This window comes from Pelobates fuscus, chromosome 7 (genome assembly GCF_036172605.1).
Source record: "Pelobates fuscus isolate aPelFus1 chromosome 7, aPelFus1.pri, whole genome shotgun sequence".
Classification (NCBI taxonomy): domain Eukaryota; kingdom Metazoa; phylum Chordata; class Amphibia; order Anura; family Pelobatidae; genus Pelobates; species Pelobates fuscus.
Window position 1 is genome coordinate 193,085,972 of NC_086323.1, and position 22,391 is coordinate 193,108,362.

At 38.6% G+C, this 22,391-nt stretch overlaps 1 protein-coding gene across 3 annotated transcripts in view; it reads left to right on the top strand.

Moving 5' to 3' along the window:
* The window catches only part of LOC134568424 (oocyte zinc finger protein XlCOF7.1-like), a 206,941-nt gene that overhangs the window by 157,524 nt on the left and 27,026 nt on the right, over nt 1-22,391 (top strand). Inside the window, exon 1 of one of the 3 annotated variants that reach the window (XM_063427009.1) lies at nt 1,654-1,763. The exons of 1 other annotated variant lie outside the window; for it this stretch is intronic. The gene's annotated coding sequence lies outside the window, so the exon portion shown is untranslated. Of the gene's footprint in view, nt 1-1,653; nt 1,764-2,545; nt 2,651-22,391 lie in introns of those variants that run through there. One more of the 3 variants, XM_063427011.1, reaches the window with a different exon arrangement.

Consider the following 22,391-nt stretch of genomic DNA (forward strand, 5'->3'; position numbering starts at 1 on the left):
ATACTCAGTATTATTATACAGAGCAACATGTTTATTATCAGAGTATAGATACTCGTTATTACTATACAGAGTGACATGTTTATTATCAGCATATTGATACTCAGTATTATTATACAGAGCGACATGTTTATTATCAGCGTATTGATACTCAGTATTATTATACAGAGCGACATGTTTATTATCAGTGTATAGATGCTCAGTATTATTATACAGAGCGACATGTTTATTATCAGCTTCTAGATACTCAGTATTTTTATACAGAGCGACATGTTTATTATCACTGTATAGATACTCAGTATTATGATACAGAGCGACATGTTTATTATCACTGTATAGATACTCAGTATTATTATACAGAGCGACATGTTTATTATCAGTGTATAGATACTCAGTATTATTATACAGAGCGACATGTTTATTATCAGCGTATTGATACTCAGTATTATTATACAGAGCGACATGTTTATTATCACCGTATAGATACTCATTATTATTATACAGAGCGACATGTTTATTATCAGCTTATAGATACTCAGTATTATTATACAGAGCGACATGTTTATTATCACTGTATAGATACTCATTATTATTATACAGAGCGACATGTTTATTATCAGCATATAGATACTCAGTATTATTATACAGAGCGACATGTTTATTATCAGCTTATAGATACTCAGTATTATTATACAGAGCGACATGTTTATTATCAGCGTATAGATACTCAGAATTATTATACAGAGCGACATGTTTATTATCAGCTTATAGATACTCAGTATTATTATACAGGGCGACATGTTTATTATTAGCGTATAGATACTCAGTATTATTATACAGAGCGACATGTTTATTATCAGCATATAGATACTCAGAATTATTATACAGAGTGACATGTTTATTATCAGCTTATAGATACTCAGTATTATTATACAGAGCGACATGTTTATTATCAGCGTATAGATACTCCGTATTATTATATAGAGCGACATGTTTATTATCCGCGTATAGATACTCAGTATTATTATACAGAGCGACATGTTTATTATCAGCGTATAGATACTCAGTATTATTATACAGAGCGACATGTTTATTATCAGTGTATAGATACTCAGTATTATTATACAGAGCAACATGTTTATTATCAGCGTATAGATACTCAGTATTATTATATAGAGCGACATGTTTATTATCAGTGTATAGATACTCAGTATTATTATACAGAGCGACATGTTTATTATCAGTGTATAGATACTCAGTATTATTATACAGAGCGACATGTTTATTATCAGCGTATAGATACTCAGTATTATTATATAGAGCGACATGTTTATTATCAGTGTATAGATACTCAGTATTATTATACAAAGCGACATGTTTATTATCAGCTTATAGATACTCAGTATTATTATACAGAGCGACATGTTAATTATCAGCGTATAGATACTCAGTATTATTATACAAAGCGACATGTTTATTATCAGCGTATAGATACTCAGGATTATTATGTGGATACTGTGGTGAATACCTGCAGTCCCCTCTAGGGGAGCTTTGCATAATGCATAGTTTGTCCCTAACCAGCTCCTGTAGTAAGTGTGCAAGGCAGGCTGGGATGGATACACCCCCTAGATTTGCTCTCTCTTCCCAGTGTGTGTATGGAGTTCGGCCATGTTGGGTGTATGTTACAGCAGGAATGTGTATATCAACAAAGGGATCGAACATAATATGTGACTTGTGATCAATAAATCCTGGCTGATTAATAGACGGTATGTTATTGTAAGTCAGCTATCATCAAACATAACAGGTACTCGATATCATTATACAGGGCGACATGTTTATTATCAGCGTATAGATACTCAGTATTATTATACAGAGCGACATGTGTATTATCAGTGTATAGATACTCAGTATTATTATACAGAGCAACATTTTTATTATCAGCGTATAGATACTCAGTATTACTATACAGAGCGACATGTTTATTATCACTTTATAGATACTCATTATTATTATACAGAGCGACATGTTTATTATCACTGTATAGATACTCGGTATTATTATACAGAGCGGCATGTTTATTATCAGCGTATAGATACTCAGTATTATTATACAGAGCGACATGTTTATTATCAGCGTATAGATACTCCGTATTATTATACAGAGCGACATGTTTATTATCAGCGTATAGATACTCAGGATTATTATACAGAGCGACATGTTTATTTTCACTGTATAGATACTCGGTATTATTATACAGAGCGGCATGTTTATTATCAGCGTATAGATACTCAGTATTATTATATAAAGCGACATGTTTATTATCAGCGTATAGATACTCAGTATTATTATACAGAGCGACATGTTTATTATCAGCGTATAGATACTCAGTATTATTATGTGGATACTGTGGTGAATACCAGCAGTCCCCTCTAGGGGAGCTTTGCACAATGCACAGTTTGTCCCTAACCAGCTCCTGTAGTAAGTGTGCAAGGCATACTGGGATTGGCACACCCCCTAGATTTGCTCTCTTCCCAATGTGTGTATGGAGTTCGGCCATGTTGGGTGTATGTTACAGCAGGAATGTGTATATCAACAAAGGGATCGAACATAATATGTGACTTGTGATCAATAAATCCTGGCTAATTAATAGATGGTATGTTATTGTAAGTCAGCTATCATCAAACATAACAGGTACTCGAATCATTATACAGAGCGACATGTTTATTATCAGTGTATAGATACTCGGTATTATTATACAGAGCGACATGTTTATTATCAGCGTATAGATACTCAGTATTATTATACAGAGCAACATGTTTATTATCAGCGTATAGATACTCAGTATTATTATACAGAGGGACATGTTTATTATCAGCGTATAGATACTCAGTATTATTATACAGAGCAACATGTTTATTATCAGCGTATAGATACTCGGTATCATTATACAGAGCGACATGTTTATTATCAGCGTATAGATACTCGTTATTACTATACAGAGCGACATATTTATTATCAGCGTATAGATACTCAGTATTATTATACAGAGTGACATGTTTATTATCAGCGTATAGATACTCAGTATTATTATACAGAGAGACATGTTTATTATCAGTGTATAGATACTCAGTATTATTATACAGAGGGACATGTTTATTATCAGCGTATAGATACTCAGTATTATTATACAGAGCAACATGTTTATTATCAGCGTATAGATACTCGGTATCATTATACAGAGCGACATGTTTATTATCAGCGTATAGATACTCGTATTACTATACAGAGCGACATATTTATTATCAGTGTATAGATACTCAGTATTATTATACAGAGTGACATGTTTATTATCAGCGTATAGATACTCTGTATTATTATACAGAGCGACATGTTTATTATCAGTGTATAGATACTCAATATTATTATACAGAGTGACATGTTTATTATCCGCGTATAGATACTCAGTATTATTATACAGAGCGACATGTTTATTATCAGCTTATAGATACTCAGTATTATTATACAGAGCGACATGTTTATTATCAGCATATAGATACTCAGTATTATTATACAGAGTGACATGTTTATTATCAGCGTATAGGTACTCAGTATTATTATACAGAGCGACATGTTTATTATCACTGTATAGATACTTGGTATTATTATACAGAGTGACATGTTTATTATCAGCGTATAGATACTTAGTATTTATTATACAGAGCGACATGTTTATTATCAGTGTATAGATACTCAGTATTATTATACAGAGCAACATGTTTATTATCAGCTTATAGATACTCAGTATTATTATACAGAGCGACATGTTTATTATCAGTGTATAGATACTCATTATTATTATACAGAGCGACATGTTTATTATCAGTGTATAGATACTCAGTATTATTATACAGGGCGACATGTTTATTATCAGCGTATAGATACTCAGTATTATTATACAGAGTGACATGTTTATTATCAGTGTATAGATACTCAGTATTATTATACAGAGCGACATGTTTATTATCAGTGTATAGATACTCAGTATTATTATACAGAGCGACATGTTTATTATCAGTGTATAGATACTCAGTATTATTATACAGAGTGACATGTTTATTATCAGTGTATAGATACTCAGTATTATTATACAGAGCGACATGTTTATTATCAGTGTATAGATACTCAGGATTATTATACAGAGCGACATGTTTATTATCAGTGTATAGATACTCAGTATTATTATACAGAGCGACATGTTTATTATCAGTGTATAGATACTCAGTATTATTATACAGAGCGACATGTTTATTATCACTGTATAGATACTCAGGATTATTATACAGAGCGACATGTTTATTATCAGTGTATAGATACTCAGTATTATTATACAGGGCGACATGTTTATTATCAGTGTATAGATACTCAGTATTATTATACAGAGCGACATGTTTATTATCACTGTATAGATACTCAGGATTATTATACAGAGCGACATGTTTATTATCAGAGTATAGATACTCAGTATTATTATACAGAGCGACATGTTTATTATCAGTGTATAGATACTCAGTATTATTATACAGAGCGACATGTTTATTATCAGTGTATAGATACTCAGTATTATTATACAGAGCGACATGTTTATTATCACTGTATAGATACTCAGGATTATTATACAGAGCGACATGTTTATTATCAGTGTATAGATACTCAGTATTATTATACAGGGCGACATGTTTATTATCAGCGTATAGATACTCAGTATTATTATACAGAGCGACATGTTTATTATCAGCTTATAGATACTCAGTATCATTATACAGAGGGACATGTTTATCAGTGTATAGATACTCAGTATTATTATACAGAGCGACATGTTTATTATCAGCGTATAGATACTCAGTATTATTATACAGAGCGACATGTTTATTATCAGTGTATAGATACTCAATATCATTATACAGAGCGACATGTTTATTATCAGCGTATAGATACTCAGTATTATTATACAGAGCAACATGTTTATTATCAGCGTATAGATACTCAGTATTATTATTCAGAGCAACATGTTTATTATCAGTGTATTGATACTCAGTATTATTATACAGAGCGACATGTTTATTATCAGCGTATAGATACTCAGTATTATTATACAGAGCGACATGTTTATTATCAGCTTATAGATACTCAGTATCATTATACAGAGCGACATGTTTATTATCAGCGTATAGATACTCAGTATTATTATACAGAGCGACATGTTTATTATCAGCGTATAGATACTCAGTATTATTATACAGAGCGACATGTTTATTATCAGCGTATAGATACTCAGTATTATTATACAGAGCGACATGTTTATTATCAGCGTATAGATACTCAGTATTATTATTCAGAGCAACATGTTTATTATCAGCGTATAGATACTCAGTATTATTATACAGAGCGACATGTTTATTATCAGCGTATAGATACTCAGTATTATTATACAGAACGACATGTTTATTATCAGCGTATAGATACTCAGTATCATTATACAGAGCGACATGTTTATTATCAGTGTATAGATACTCAGTATTATTATACAGAGCGACATGTTATTATCAGTGTATAGATACTCTGTATTATTATACAGAGCGACATGTTTATTATCAGCGTATAGATACTCAGTATTATTATACAGAGCGACATGTTTATTATCAGTGTATAGATACTCAGTATTATTATACAGAGCGACATGTTTATTATCAGTGTATAGATACTCAATATCATTATACAGAGCGACATGTTTATTATCAGCGTATAGATACTCAGTATTATTATACAGAGCAACATGTTTATTATCAGCGTATAGATACTCAGTATTATTATTCAGAGCAACATGTTTATTATCAGTGTATTGATACTCAGTATTATTATACAGAGCGACATGTTTATTATCAGCGTATAGATACTCAGTATTATTATACAGAGCGACATGTTTATTATCAGCTTATAGATACTCAGTATCATTATACAGAGCGACATGTTTATTATCAGCGTATAGATACTCAGTATTATTATACAGAGCGACATGTTTATTATCAGCGTATAGATACTCAGTATTATTATACAGAGCGACATGTTTATTATCAGCGTATAGATACTCAGTATTATTATACAGAGCGACATGTTTATTATCAGCGTATAGATACTCAGTATTATTATTCAGAGCAACATGTTTATTATCAGCGTATAGATACTCAGTATTATTATACAGAGCGACATGTTTATTATCAGCGTATAGATACTCAGTATTATTATACAGAACGACATGTTTATTATCAGCGTATAGATACTCAGTATCATTATACAGAGCGACATGTTTATTATCAGTGTATAGATACTCAGTATTATTATACAGAGCGACATGTTATTATCAGTGTATAGATACTCTGTATTATTATACAGAGCGACATGTTTATTATCAGCGTATAGATACTCGGTATTATTATACAGAGCGACATGTTTATTATCAGCGTATAGATACTCAGTATTATTATACAGAGCGACATGTTTATTATCAGTGTATAGATACTCAGTATTATTATACAGAGCGACATGTTTATTATCAGTGTATAGATACTCAGTATCATTATACAGAGCGACATGTTTATTATCAGTGTATAGATACTCAGTATCATTATACAGAGCGACATGTTTATTATCAGTGTATAGATACTCAGTATTATTATACAGAGCGACATGTTATTATCAGTGTATAGATACTCTGTATTATTATACAGAGCGACATGTTTATTATCAGCGTATAGATACTCGGTATTATTATACAGAGCGACATGTTTATTATCAGCGTATAGATACTCAGTATTATTATACAGAGCGACATGTTTATTATCAGTGTATAGATACTCAGTATTATTATACAGAGCGACATGTTTATTATCAGTGTATAGATACTCAGTATCATTATACAGAGCGACATGTTTATTATCAGCGTATAGATACTCAGTATTATTATACAGAGCGACATGTTTATTATCAGCGTATAGATACTCAGTATTATTATACAGAGCGACATGTTTATTATCAGTGTATAGATACTCAGTATTATTATACAGAGCGACATGTTATTATCAGTGTATAGATACTCTGTATTATTATACAGAGCGACATGTTTATTATCAGCGTATAGATACTCGGTATTATTATACAGAGCGACATGTTTATTATCAGTGTATAGATACTCAGTATTATTATACAGAGCGACATGTTATTATCAGTGTATAGATACTCTGTATTATTATACAGAGCGACATGTTTATTATCAGCGTATAGATACTCGGTATTATTATACAGAGCGACATGTTTATTATCAGTGTATAGATACTCAGTATCATTATACAGAGCGACATGTTTATTATCAGCGTATAGATACTCAGTATCATTATACAGAGCGACATGTTTATTATCAGTGTATAGATACTCAGTATTATTATACAGAGCGACATGTTATTATCAGTGTATAGATACTCTGTATTATTATACAGAGCGACATGTTTATTATCAGCGTATAGATACTCGGTATTATTATACAGAGCGACATGTTTATTATCAGCGTATAGATACTCAGTATTATTATACAGAGCGACATGTTTATTATCAGTGTATAGATACTCAGTATTATTATACAGAGCGACATGTTTATTATCAGTGTATAGATACTCAGTATCATTATACAGAGCGACATGTTTATTATCAGCGTATAGATACTCAGTATTATTATACAGAGCGACATGTTTATTATCAGCGTATAGATACTCAGTATTATTATACAGAGCGACATGTTTATTATCAGCGTATAGATACTCAGTATTATTATACAGAGCGACATGTTTATTATCAGCGTATAGATACTCAGTATTATTATTCAGAGCAACATGTTTATTATCAGCGTATAGATACTCAGTATTATTATACAGAGCGACATGTTTATTATCAGCGTATAGATACTCAGTATTATTATACAGAACGACATGTTTATTATCAGCGTATAGATACTCAGTATCATTATACAGAGCGACATGTTTATTATCAGTGTATAGATACTCTGTATTATTATACAGAACGACATGTTTATTATCAGCGTATAGATACTCAGTATTATTATACAGAGCGACATGTTATTATCAGTGTATAGATACTCTGTATTATTATACAGAGCGACATGTTTATTATCAGCGTATAGATACTCGGTATTATTATACAGAGCGACATGTTTATTATCAGCGTATAGATACTCAGTATTATTATACAGAGCGACATGTTTATTATCAGCGTATAGATACTCAGTATTATTATACAGAGCGACATGTTTATTATCAGTGTATAGATACTCAGTATTATTATACAGAGCGACATGTTTATTATCAGTGTATAGGTACTCAGTATTATTATACAGAGCGACATGTTTATTATCAGTGTATGGATACTCAGTATTATTATACAGAGCGACATGTTTATTATCAGCGTATTGGTACTCAGTATTATTATACAGAGCGACATGTTTATTATCAGCGTATAGATACTCAGTATTATTATACAGAGCGACATGTTTATTATCAGTGTATAGATACTCAGTATTATTATACAGAGCGACATGTTTATTATCAGCGTATAGATACTCAGTATTATTATACAGAGCGACATGTTTATTATCAGCGTATTGGTACTCAGTATTATTATACAGAGTGACATGTTTATTATCAGCGTATAGATACTCAGTATTATTATACAGAGCGACATGTTTATTATCAGCGTATAGATACTCAGTATTATTATACAGAGCGACATGTTTATTATCAGTGTATAGATACTCAGTATTATTATACAGAGCGACATGTTTATTATCAGTGTATAGATACTCAGTATCATTATACAGAGCGACATGTTTATTATCAGCGTATAGATACTCAGTATTATTATACAGAGCGACATGTTTATTATCAGCGTATAGATACTCAGTATTATTATACAGAGCGACATGTTTATTATCAGCGTATAGATACTCAGTATTATTATACAGAGCGACATGTTTATTATCAGCGTATAGATACTCAGTATTATTATTCAGAGCAACATGTTTATTATCAGCGTATAGATACTCAGTATTATTATACAGAGCGACATGTTTATTATCAGCGTATAGATACTCAGTATTATTATACAGAACGACATGTTTATTATCAGCGTATAGATACTCAGTATCATTATACAGAGCGACATGTTTATTATCAGTGTATAGATACTCTGTATTATTATACAGAACGACATGTTTATTATCAGCGTATAGATACTCAGTATTATTATACAGAGCGACATGTTATTATCAGTGTATAGATACTCTGTATTATTATACAGAGCGACATGTTTATTATCAGCGTATAGATACTCGGTATTATTATACAGAGCGACATGTTTATTATCAGCGTATAGATACTCAGTATTATTATACAGAGCGACATGTTTATTATCAGCGTATAGATACTCAGTATTATTATACAGAGCGACATGTTTATTATCAGTGTATAGATACTCAGTATTATTATACAGAGCGACATGTTTATTATCAGTGTATAGGTACTCAGTATTATTATACAGAGCGACATGTTTATTATCAGTGTATGGATACTCAGTATTATTATACAGAGCGACATGTTTATTATCAGCGTATTGGTACTCAGTATTATTATACAGAGCGACATGTTTATTATCAGCGTATAGATACTCAGTATTATTATACAGAGCGACATGTTTATTATCAGTGTATAGATACTCAGTATTATTATACAGAGCGACATGTTTATTATCAGCGTATAGATACTCAGTATTATTATACAGAGCGACATGTTTATTATCAGCGTATTGGTACTCAGTATTATTATACAGAGTGACATGTTTATTATCAGCGTATAGATACTCAGTATTATTATACAGAGCGACATGTTTATTATCAGCGTATAGATACTCAGTATTATTATACAGAGCGACATGTTTATTATCAGCTTATAGATACTCAGTATTATTATACAGAGCGACATGTTTATTATCAGTGTATAGATACTCAGTATTATTATACAGAGCGACATGTTTATTATCAGCTTATAGATACTCAGTATTATTATACAGAGCGACATGTTTATTATCAGCTTATAGATACTCAGTATTATTATACAGAGCGACATGTTTATTATCAGTGTATGGATACTCAGTATTATTATACAGAGCGACATGTTTATTATCAGCGTATTGGTACTCAGTATTATTATACAGAGCGACATGTTTATTATCAGCGTATAGATACTCAGTATTATTATACAGAGCGACATGTTTATTATCAGCTTATAGATACTCAGTATTATTATACAGAGCGACATGTTTATTATCAGTGTATAGATACTCAGTATTATTATACAGAGCGACATGTTTATTATCACTGTATAGATACTCAGTATTATTATACAGAGCGACATGTTTATTATCAGCGTATAGATACTCTGTATTATTATACAGAGTGACATGTTTATTATCAGCGTATAGATACTCAGTATTATTATACAGAGCGACATGTTTATTATCAGTGTATAGATACTCAGTATTATTATACAGAGCGACATGTTTATTATCAGTGTATAGATACTCAGTATTATTATACAGAGCGACATGTTTATTATCCCTGTATAGATACTCAGTATTATTATACAGAGCGACATGTTTATTATCAGTGTATAGATACTCAGTATTATTATACAGAGCGACATGTTTATTATCAGCGTATAGATACTCAGTATTATTATACAGAGCGACATGTTTATTATCAGCGTATTGGTACTCAGTATTATTATACAGAGTGACATGTTTATTATCAGCGTATAGATACTCAGTATTATTATACAGAGCGACATGTTTATTATCAGTGTATAGATACTCAGTATTATTATACAGAGCGACATGTTTATTATCAGCTTATAGATACTCAGTATTATTATACAGGGTGACATGTTTATTATCAGTGTATAGATACTCGGTATTATTATACAGAGCGACATGTTTATTATCAGCGTATAGATACTCAGTATTATTATACAGAGCGACATGTTTATTATCAGCGTAAAGATACTCAGTATTATTATACAGAGCGACATGTTTATTATCAGTGTATAGATACTCAGTATTATTATATATAATATAACTATATTAAATAGTCCATATTAGTCTACTTTATCGCACTGTATATAAATTACTTGTTTTAGTTATGTTTTAATATGTTTTTCAATACGTGTTTTTAATTGGTTGATCTGTTTTTTGGCACCAATTTCAATTATTACATACCCTTATAAATACTGTTTCATGCCAGGTACAATGCTATACTACCATTTTGATAAAGCCTTAAAAGTGAAACGCGTTAATGGTTTTAAATTGTGTATTTTTTTTAATTTTTTTTAATTCTTTATTTTTGTTAGTGCATAGAATAACATTTTGGCTTTCTGAACCACAACAGTTGCAGAAGACCATTGGATAACAGTGAATAACATGGCCTTGAGGTAGCTGTGCACATTTTTTAGAAAAGGATGAACTATATACGAATAGAAACAGAGTCATCATGCATTTTAAATGACGAGTAGGAACAAAGCATAAAGTGAAAGGAGTGTTGGCTAGTTATATATATCTTATATCTTATGAAGCATTAATATCATTGTAAACCAGAGTCTTACTAAGCTTTCTACACATTGAAGACCAATTCCCACTAGTATTTCTGATTATCCGTCAGGTTATGTTGTCTCAGAATAAGTTATATAATGTATACTCTTAGTGACATCAGGTATGCAAGAAAAAACAAAAGAAAAAACAATGTCGTTGAGGTCGATCGTGTTAGCCTTGGTCATGGCTCGTAGGTGGGCATGGTAGGGTGCCTATGGTTGCTAGTAAGGGCTATAAGCCTGCTTCCCCCTGGGGGACACATGCATCTCTTGTGGCCTTTGGTACGTTGTCTCCTTAAATTATAGAATATAATATAATATAATATTTCAAATGAAGCCTATGTACAGCAAAATAAACATAATGTGGTGTCTAGGAGGACCTGTCTCGGGTGGTGGTGCCCGTAAGTAGTAATCTGGCTGCCGTGAGGTTATAAGGACTGCTCTGCTTGCCTGTAATTACGGGTACAGCGAGAGAATGTGTGGGTTATTGAGCGATCCCCTGTGTGGCAAGCGATCCCATTAATTTGGGGCTCTCCCTCGCTATGTGGAAGGTATAGGTGGGGATAATGTTAATGTGTCGGTCTTTATTTGGGGCCTAGTCTGTTGTGCTGTCTTGGTAGGGCGCACTCGGTAAACTGAGCCACTGCTCTAATAACAGGAAAGCAATAACAGAGTTCAAAGGGTTGTGCTGCAAGTTATTGTGAATCAGGTTTGAATTGTCCTTTTCAATTACAGCAATCATTCAGCTTCAACTGGATACCGCCTGATGAGTAGCCGGGTAGGCCACCACAGTCTGCTGGCTTGTTAAGGAGGGTTCTGGTCCCTGTTTCGGGCTAGTCTGTTCTGGCAGGGTGCCGGAATGGTCGTTCCCGCCGTTGTTCCCTTCGACGGTTGCGTTGTGACGGCAGCCCAAGCGTGTTGAGGAGCTTGGTCGGATCTTCTCCTGCTGAGAGGGCCAGGACGGTGTCGCCGTGGGGCACCACTAGCGTACCGGATGCTCCCCATCTGTACCGGACTCCGTGGTCTCTGAGGGCCCTGGTGATGGGCTGGAATCTGCGCCGCTCTGCTAGTATCGAGAAAGGTAAGTCATCAAATAGTCTTATTCGGCTGTTTTCCACCACCACAGTGTCCTGATTTCTGGAGCGGGACAGTATGGCTGACTTGACTGAGATATCTCGTGTAATCACGATGGTGTCTCTGGGGGCGTCTGCAGGGGCAGTGGGGGCCTTCCGGACTCGGAACGCCGATATCAAGGGCTGTACTCCGTTCCCCACCTGCACCCCCAGCGCTACGGCTACCTTAGTGGCAAAATCCATCAGGGCCTCCTGGTTCACGGTCTCCGGTATGCCTCTGAGCCTGATATTTCTCTTGCGGTGTCTTGCCTCCAGTGCCGTGACCGAGTTGGTAAGTCTCTGGATCTGCAGGGACATCATGGCTTGTATCTGCGTATGAGAGTCTGCTATTAAACCGTCTCGTTCCCCCTCTCTGGATTCCACTTCATTTACTCGGTGGGTCAGGGTGGTTATTTCAGACTGTACCCCCGCGAGGTCTGCTTTCCATACCGCCCGTAGGTCCAGTAGGAGCTGTTTAATGTCCCCTTTAGTGGACGGGGATGTGTCTGTGTCTGATTCCGCCCTTTGGTGTATTCCACTCACTGTCTGTGGGGCCTCGGTATCTTCCTCCTCCATGGAATCCTCCGAGTTACTGGAGCCTCGTGCTGTATCAGGGGCCATCTTGGTCCGGGCCTGAGGCCGCAGCCCATCGAAGGATCTTCGAATATCGGTCTGACAGTATCCCTCCGTGTGGGTTTGCGCCCCATCGTTATATCGGAGGTATAGGCAGTAATTTGATTTTAAATATGCCCGATTTCGTGGGTTTTTGGCCGTTTTTGCAGTCTGATTTGCAGGAGCTCTGCACAGGCACGTCTAGTCGGTCGCTCAGCTGGCCACGCCCCCCTTAAATTGTGTATTTTAACAGTAAAAGTTTTTTGTTTTTCTTTTGGTTACCTTTTTTATAGGACCAATCTTCATTTTATTGTACTTTATATGCACTTTTTATTGTTACTTTTCCTGGCATTTTTATTGTATCCTGATTAAAGAAATCCTAGGTGGGGATCATTCCACCAGTGCTGTGTTAATAGAGCAGTATCCTCTGCTCTATACTTGTGAGTATATTTAATTTTTTATTTTTTTTATTATTTTTTCAAACTGAGAGCACTATTGCTGTTTTTTATATATTGTGGAGTACGACATAACCAAGGCCGGATTGACGGACGCACCTCTTCAGTATATCCCTTAGCGGGGATTATACCGCTAAACGCCCTCCATCCTAGAGCTGGCCTAAGCTCCTCCAAATGTGAGTGTATTATCTTCCTTTTATTCGCTTTATCCTTGGATTTACAATACTTCACTATTGGCAGTTTGTTGTGTTTCCATTCTTGTCTTCACATATACGGATTATTTTACAACACAGACGGATCAACTCCTGAGGACTGTACACATATCCTATCCAGCTATATCAGTGAGACGCTTCATTTATTTATTTTAATCCTATTGAACATTTTACCACTTGGAAGTACTCTTTTATCCTTTTTTTCTGTTGTTTTAAGAGAGACTTTTTATTAGTTTTATAGGCCTATTTTGGTGTTGTCTATTCATTGAGACGATTTGGTCTGGCCTTTACTGTCATAGACTACTGTATTTTAGCTTTTAGCGCAGCCCTTACCCACTTTTACCATTTTTAGTTTGATTTACAAAGGGTCTTGAGGGATTTACTTTTTAAGGGTTGCTGCTTATATTTCTGTTATTTAGCGCAGGCTCCCCCCCCCCCCTGTTTTTACACATAGTAAATAGACATTTTACTAGCATTCATTTCTATCCCCCCTTAAAATTACTATTTACTAACATCTATCTCTAGCAGCTATATCTGTCCCTAATAACTGTCCCTAGCTGATCTGTCCAGCAGGCCTCGGAACTCTTTTAGTGCTGCGCATAAGACGAGCAGTGGCTTGTCCACCACCCACCTCGCTAAAGACTTTGCCTAGAAGGAAGTCAGATGCTGTCCCTGCTGTCCCTAAAATACTGTAACCTTGTATGTGATGGAGAGAGACTGCAACGGGGCATAGGGCTTATCATAATCCTCCTCATCTACTACTTGATGAATGAAAGTCGGTGTGGCCTGATCTACTGTTTTCTGGAGACATTTCTTAACATAATGAGAGCAAGGATAATCAAAATTACCAGGACCGCCACACCAATCTGGGACAGAACTTTGTGCCAACAGCTCATCCACCCAAACCATCTTTCCCATGGATCAGTGACCCCAGAGTTCCTTTTCAATTCTTCCGAGAGACTCTCTAACTTCTCTATTGCGAGGGTCACCTTATCATTTGGGCCTGTGTTGTCTGGAATGTAGGTACAACATGTCATGATGTCTGGGAGTATTTTACACACTCCCTGTGGTGGAACCTACCTCGCCACTGGGCATTGGAGGGGCCTGGCTGCCTGCCTCTTACCTGCTGACTATGGCCCCTGGAAAATTGGTACAGTTAAAGATTTATATTTGGGCATATTGTACTGTATATTGCTGCTACTGGCCCTTTTAACAGCATCTATGGACACATTGGGACTTTTGGGACTACTGTCCCTTTAAGACTGTGAAGCATGTTCTAGTGTGCTGCCTGTAATATTGTATATGTATTCATGTGTTAAGTTTAACCTGGGTGATATGTATGCAGCATTCAACTGATTGTTCGGTAGAATCACTCCATTCATTATATTGAGTGAAACTACCGAACAACCAGACCACCCAGGAATAAGTGTGCCTCCAATTACAGTTTGCAACAATGTTGCAAACGGGTAATTGGCAATCAGTGTAATGTATTCTTTGTCCTCTGGGTGGCCGCCATTCGGGAAACAAACACGTGGCGGCGGCCATCTTAAACTACCGAACAGCGGTGTTTTGCCGTCGAGTGTCTGGAACTAAAATCGGACACTTGACTAGGCAAACACCGCTGAGACCTCCATACTTCCAGAAATTCGTATGGAAACTACCGAATGACCCGCCGTTCGGTAGAAAGAACCCCACAAACAAGGGAATTCATTCAAACCCTCTCCAGGCTCTATAACACAGGCAATTCGTCTGTTTTCATTCCCTTGTTTGTGACCGACCGCAGGGCCAAAATGCATGGAACTGTTTTCGGATACTTTACCCATGCGGTCGGTCAAATCTTTGGAAACCCATATCTGCCGAACTGTTCATCCGAATGACTTGAATTTTGGATATGTTTCCCCCCTGAATAAGGGATTTAAAGGTGTACCCCCTGTTTTTGGGGTACATCCAGGAATTGGGGAAAAGTGTGTACTGTATAATTGGGTTAAGTGTTAATCTAAGGGGAGGAAATGTGTGGGAGGTACATCCATGTGATTGGTCAATATCATCCTCCCCCTGGGAGTGTCCTGTATGTACCTGTTTGTGAATAAAAGCCAGGCTGGATGAGCCAGTCCAGAGTTCCTGTTTTACCCTCAAAGTGATGTGTCGTCTCATTATTGGGGGAAGGATTTATTGCATGCTGTTCCAGTTGACTGCTAGGAGTACAAGCCTATTCGTATGGTTCCTATTCAATGGTCTACAGCATTCATATGCTTGGGAGAATTTAAAAGGTTTCTCGGATTCGGTGATTGTGGTGTCTGCCAGAGTGCTTGGAGTCCTCAGGAAGCACTAGGAGCATCCATTAACGGAGGTACCAAGTCGGGGTACCAGGCGATCCGTTACACTCCCCCTTTTTCTGCTAGGATCATGTCTAGGGCCATCCTATTCTGGAAGGTCATCTGGGACGTTGCTTGTAATTGCTCAGGTATCCCTTGGAGGGCATCTCTTATATAATTTACAAACCGTTGCTGGTTATAATATATGTAATTAATCCAATTCAGATTCTTATTGGCAGTGATGATCGGGAGAATGGATTCAAACCCTTCTGCACCGAAGTCTCTTGCTATGAATTCGTCTGGCACAACCCCTTGGCACCCCAATGGCATCTATATATATACATGGGGGTCGAAACTGCCTTTTACAGGGATGCTTCTTCTTGTCCTGATGTGTGAGTGTGACGTGTCGAGTACATCTTGGTGACTTTTGGATATGATGTGTATTGGCATAATGACTTGGTCGAGGGTGCATTCTCCCCACAATAGGCCTTCCAACTTTGTCCTAAGTTGCATGTCCCCTCACAACCAATATATGTCCCCAAGGGATCGAATCTGATTTTGTAGTAAGACAGCTTGAACTTTGCTATAAGTGAAATTGCTTAGAAACCTGCCTTTCCCTCCGTATATGCCGTAGCAGGTATAGTTCCCTGGATATATGGTAATACCCTGATCCGGTTTGGGGTTCTTAGTCCCACCTCTGATGCTCACCTCCTGTGGTACTCGCTTCTCTCCTCCATTAGATGCTCACCCAGTCTCCACTGCTTAAAAAAAATAGTTAAAAACCCACTTCTTCATAAAAGCGTATCACTTAAACTGTTAGTTGCAGAAGAGGAATCAGTCGGGAGCTATTGTCACTAGTCTAATACTATCCTTACCTTTTGTGTCATTTTACCACACTTCCTCTAGCATGTAAGCTCATTGAGCAGGGCCCTCAACCCCTCTGTTCCTGTGTGTCCAACTCTTCTGGTTACAACTACATGTCTGTTCGACCACCCATTGTAAAGCGCTGTGGAATTTGATGGCGCTATATAAATAACATAATAATAATAAAAATAATAATAATAATGGAATATTCCTTTTTCCATAATTCACACACTGATTGATTAGTCTTGCAGTTAGTGAAGAGACTCAGAAAACACACCTCTATGTCAGGGGGTAGAGTTAAAGGAACAGTACCCAGGTGGGGTCTAGCTCCACCACAGACATAGCAATTAGTTCTATTGTGTTTGTTAGCATTATATCTCATCCATTCCAGCCATAGGTTAGTGTCAAAGAATCCTGTCTCTGTAGCCATAGTGTCTTCAAACATCAGGTTTGCTATGGCTACCATGTCCTTAAAGGTCTGAATGTGGGGTTTAAGAGGGTTAGTGATCACATGTCGGGAAGCTACCCACTCGGGTGACTGATACATGTCCTGAAGATAGAAACTTCCTTGTTTATTATAGGAGCACCGGCCAGCATCGCCGGGGCTAGGATTTTCTATGTTTAGGGTAAGTTTCATTGGGGTTGCCCCTCCCGGCTTTTGTAAAGTCATTCTGCGTAATAAAGACTCCCCATTTTTGTCTTTCCGGTCTAGGGCACTCTGTGGCTTGTAGCCTCAAGCTGGTCCTGCGTTCCAACCCACCGCCGTCCAGTAACCACAGTCATGTCTCCAATAATCATCTGTAACACATATATGTATGGGTCTTTTATGCAGGGTATATCCTTGTATACTGTTTGTATCAGTGATTGTGGGAATGGACAGCTGACAATATCACAATAGTCAAATGCAAATGTGGCCACATGTGTGTTAGTAGAGTTATACCAAAATGTAAATACATTATCATCTTTAGTAACTTGCTGGGGCCTTATCAGGCCTAGTAGTGAAATGATGCACAGGATGATCATGGCTTAGGACAGTCCACCTCCTCTGGGGCTGGAACCTTCTTGCAGTGGGAAGCGTGTATCCAGGTGCTCTTCCCGGCCAATTTAACGGAAGTAGCTGTGATTAGGAGGACTTGGAAGGGACCATCATATCTTGGCTCAAGAGAGTGTTTCCTCACAAATTTCTTAACCAGAACCCTATCACCAGGAAGCAATCGATGGGTGCCTGTGTCAGACTCTGGATCTGGAATGGAAGAAAACACCTGTGCATGGATTTTGGTCAACGCTCGAGAGAGAGCAGTTACATAGTCAACCAATACATCAGAGTGGAGTTGGAGCTGTTGGGGGAAGTAGCAACCGAGTCTGGGTGCTGACCCAAACAGTATCTTATAAGGGGACAGGGCAAACCTCCCTCTCGGTGTGTACCTGACACTAAATAGAGCAATGGTGAGACTCTCTGGTCAAGACAGGTAAGTTTCTTGGGCAATTTTCAACATTCTGACTTTTAAAGTGCCATTCATGCACTCTACTTTGCCACTACTCTGTGGGTGATAGGGTGTGTGGAATGCAAGGGTCACCCCCAGTGCTGCCCAGATTTCTTTCGCTACTGATGCAGTAAAGGCCGGTCCCTGGTCACTTTCTATTACTTCAGGGACCAAAAATCTGCAGATTACTTCGGTGAGCAGGCGTTTAGCTGTGGTTTTGGCTGTCATGTTAGTGACTGGGTAGGCCCCTGGCCATCCTGAGAACATGTCCACTATGACTAGTGCGTATTCAAACCGACCACTCTTTGGCATTTGAATATGGTCAATCTGGATTCTTTGGAAGGGATAGTGGGGTTTAGCTAGATGCTTCGCCTTCTCCATCCTGCCTGGATTACATTTGGCAAAGATGGTGCAGGATCTACAACAACTGTCTGTCAAGGAGGTAATTCCTGGTGCTTAATAGTATTTATTGATCTGGGAATTCATGAGGGTCTTGGACAAGTGTGATGCTCCATGGGCCCACTGGACCACTGCTGAATACAGGCTCTTGGGTAAACGGAACTTGAGATTGTTGGAGTACAACCCGTCTTGAAGGGTTGCCCCTTTCTGTTTCCAGCTTTGTATTTCTTCAGGGTCAGCAGCCGCTTGTTGTTCCTTCAGGAGCTTGAGATCTTGAGCATTTACCTTCAATATGGCCACTTCTTCAGGGAGGAGTAGGGCATCCATCAGATCTTTGATAGTCGTGCTGTGTTAGACCGGCGTGCCAGTTGGGGAAAAAAGGAGGAGGGCGGGAGTGGGAGAAATAACATATGATATATGTATATAAAAAACACAAGCTCACCTATCTACCCCCTTCACAAGGGACCCGGGCCACCAGCTATCACACGCTTTATGCTACATAAGCTGCAACCTTGGGAGAAAGCCATGAGGGTAGACACATTAAGTCCGAATGAGTGGGGAGGAGGGAAGGGGGGGGGGGGAGGGAAGAGGGAAGTGGAGGGAAATGCAAGCCATATAAAGGGAGTAACAGAGAGGTTGATATCTAGTAAATATACCACTGCACGTTAAACTATATGCTACACAAGTGAATGCCAACCCCGCCAAAGAGAATTGTAGAGGCACCTGACCCAACCAGATCCAGGGACAGATGACACAAGGGGAACACTTCGGAGATTCAGGAGACCCCCTAGAACGCCCCAGACCACCGGAGCATTGTAAGTGACCCCACATGACCCTCAGCCCATAGCTAGCTACGACCCAATACCCCCCAGGACGCATAATACATTTGCCACTCGTATACTACAGCATTGTGCACCTATTCTTAGACAAGCACAGTGGGAATGAAGACTCCCATGACACATATAGTCAGAACACACACCACCTCACCAGACACAACGGCAGAGGTACACTCCGAAAGGCCCAGACCGCTACCTAAACCAATACCCGTGTAGACTACCTACTGGGGGAGCTACTGCCGAAGCCTAGCCTGGAATAAAGACCGGTACGGCACTGGTTGTCCGCCCAGTTACACGGAGTCACCCCATAATGGGTTAACACAAACCCCCGACTCGCCACGCACACCTCAACCGAGGTTTGGGGCAGTGGACCCATCCGACCACTGTCACACCCAGGGGCGCGGACACTACAACACATCCTTCAGCACTCCTCACCACTGCCGCCTACTACACCACACTTCCCCTAAGCCCCCCCCCCCCTGAATCCCTACCAACCCACCCACACAGGTGGTCGCTCGCTGGGGCATGCTCGGGCCCACCTACCGGCAGAGAACTACTCTAAACTCAACAGTTCAGTGACCGACCTGGAGAACTGAACCCCCACAGAAGCCCCGAGAGACCACACATGGCGTATACCCCGTCACCGCTGGTGATCTGGTCACAAAACTGCAGAGGCGTCAAAGGCGTCAACGTCCCGGAAAAGAGATCACACCTCCTACGAAGCCTCAAGCGACAATACATCTCCATTGCCCTTTTACAAGAAACACACCTCAGACTGGAAACGAACACATTACTAAAAGACCAGAGCTACCCAGTAAACTACTACAGCAATCGCCCAACGTCGCGCAAGGCGGGAACTGCGATCTTCCTAGCCGCACACCTGCAGTTCACCCTCACAGATAAATTGACAGACGCGGGAGGCAGGTTCCTCTTCATTAAGGGTGAGAGCCCGAAAAATGTAAACATTCACTACGGTGTACACGCCCAACACCTGACAAGCCAGCTTCAGCAGAAATACACTGACAAAGCTATCTTAGTTCACAGAAGGAATCCTCACATTTGGCGGAGACCTTAACGCTCCCCTAGATCCCCGGATAGACACCTCCAAAGGAAGAAGCAGTGTGGCTAGTCGACACTTGGAGGGCGCTACACCCAGAAGGTTGGGACTATACCTACTACTCCACACTGCACAATAGATACTCCCGAATTGATTGTTTTCGTGCAGAAAGAGGGACTCCCATATCTACAGAGGGCACTCACCACGCCATGGTCAGACCACAGCACAGCACAGGTGACCATGGCATCGCCCATGTTCCGACCAACTAGAACCACGTGGAGGCTCAATGACTCCCTACTGGTGGATACGGTGATGAAGGCACAACTCACAGACCATCTAAACCAAAATTTTGCCGAAAACACCACTGAGGGAGTATCATACATGACGATATGGGAGGCACACAAAAGTGTCATCAGGGGCCACCTCATTCGCATGGCTACCCAACGGAAAAAAGAAACCAGCCAGCAGATCGCTGACCTAGAAATTGCTCACAAGTGCGACCAACAAGACCAGACCTACAGAGACCTGACAGCGAACAGGAGACAACTGACAGAACTTCTCGAGGGCACGGATCAGCTATGACAAACTCTGCCTCCCGAGACGATGGGGAGGATTAGCTCTACCCGACATCAAACGATATCACCAAGCAACGGTAATACAGAGACTCAGGGAACTACATATAGACTCACCCCACAAACGTTGGGTCACGCTTTGGAGAGACACCAGAGACAAAAGACTACACACGCTGATGTGGCAGACGACACTAGGAGAGGACTCGCCCGTCACACAAACGCTAAAACACTGGACCACGTTGAGAAAAGAACAGAAGATTTCACCGAAACCAAGCCCGCTGTTACCCATCACATACAACCCAAACCTGGGTGATAGTCTTCCACCGACTGCTTGGCCGGTGGACAGCCAAGACGGATGTCTACCTATATACATGGTACTGAACAATACAGAAGTGAAACCACTAAGAGAAATAATGGACGGAAGGCCGCACACACTCATGCACTAATTTCACTATGCCCAACTCAAACACTACTACCACAACCTACCACACAGGGCCACAATCCACAGAGACCTAACGTGGTATGAGAAGGTAGGGTCTCCACAATATACGGAAACCTACTGATGGGACACCGACCGAATAACACTTTATACAAAAAACAGTGGGAGGACTGGTTGGACAGGACCTTTTCGGATGACCAATGGGAGAAAATCCTGATATTGCAACACAAGAGCTCTTCTAGCTCCCATTATCAGGAGGTAAACTATAAGCTGCTAAC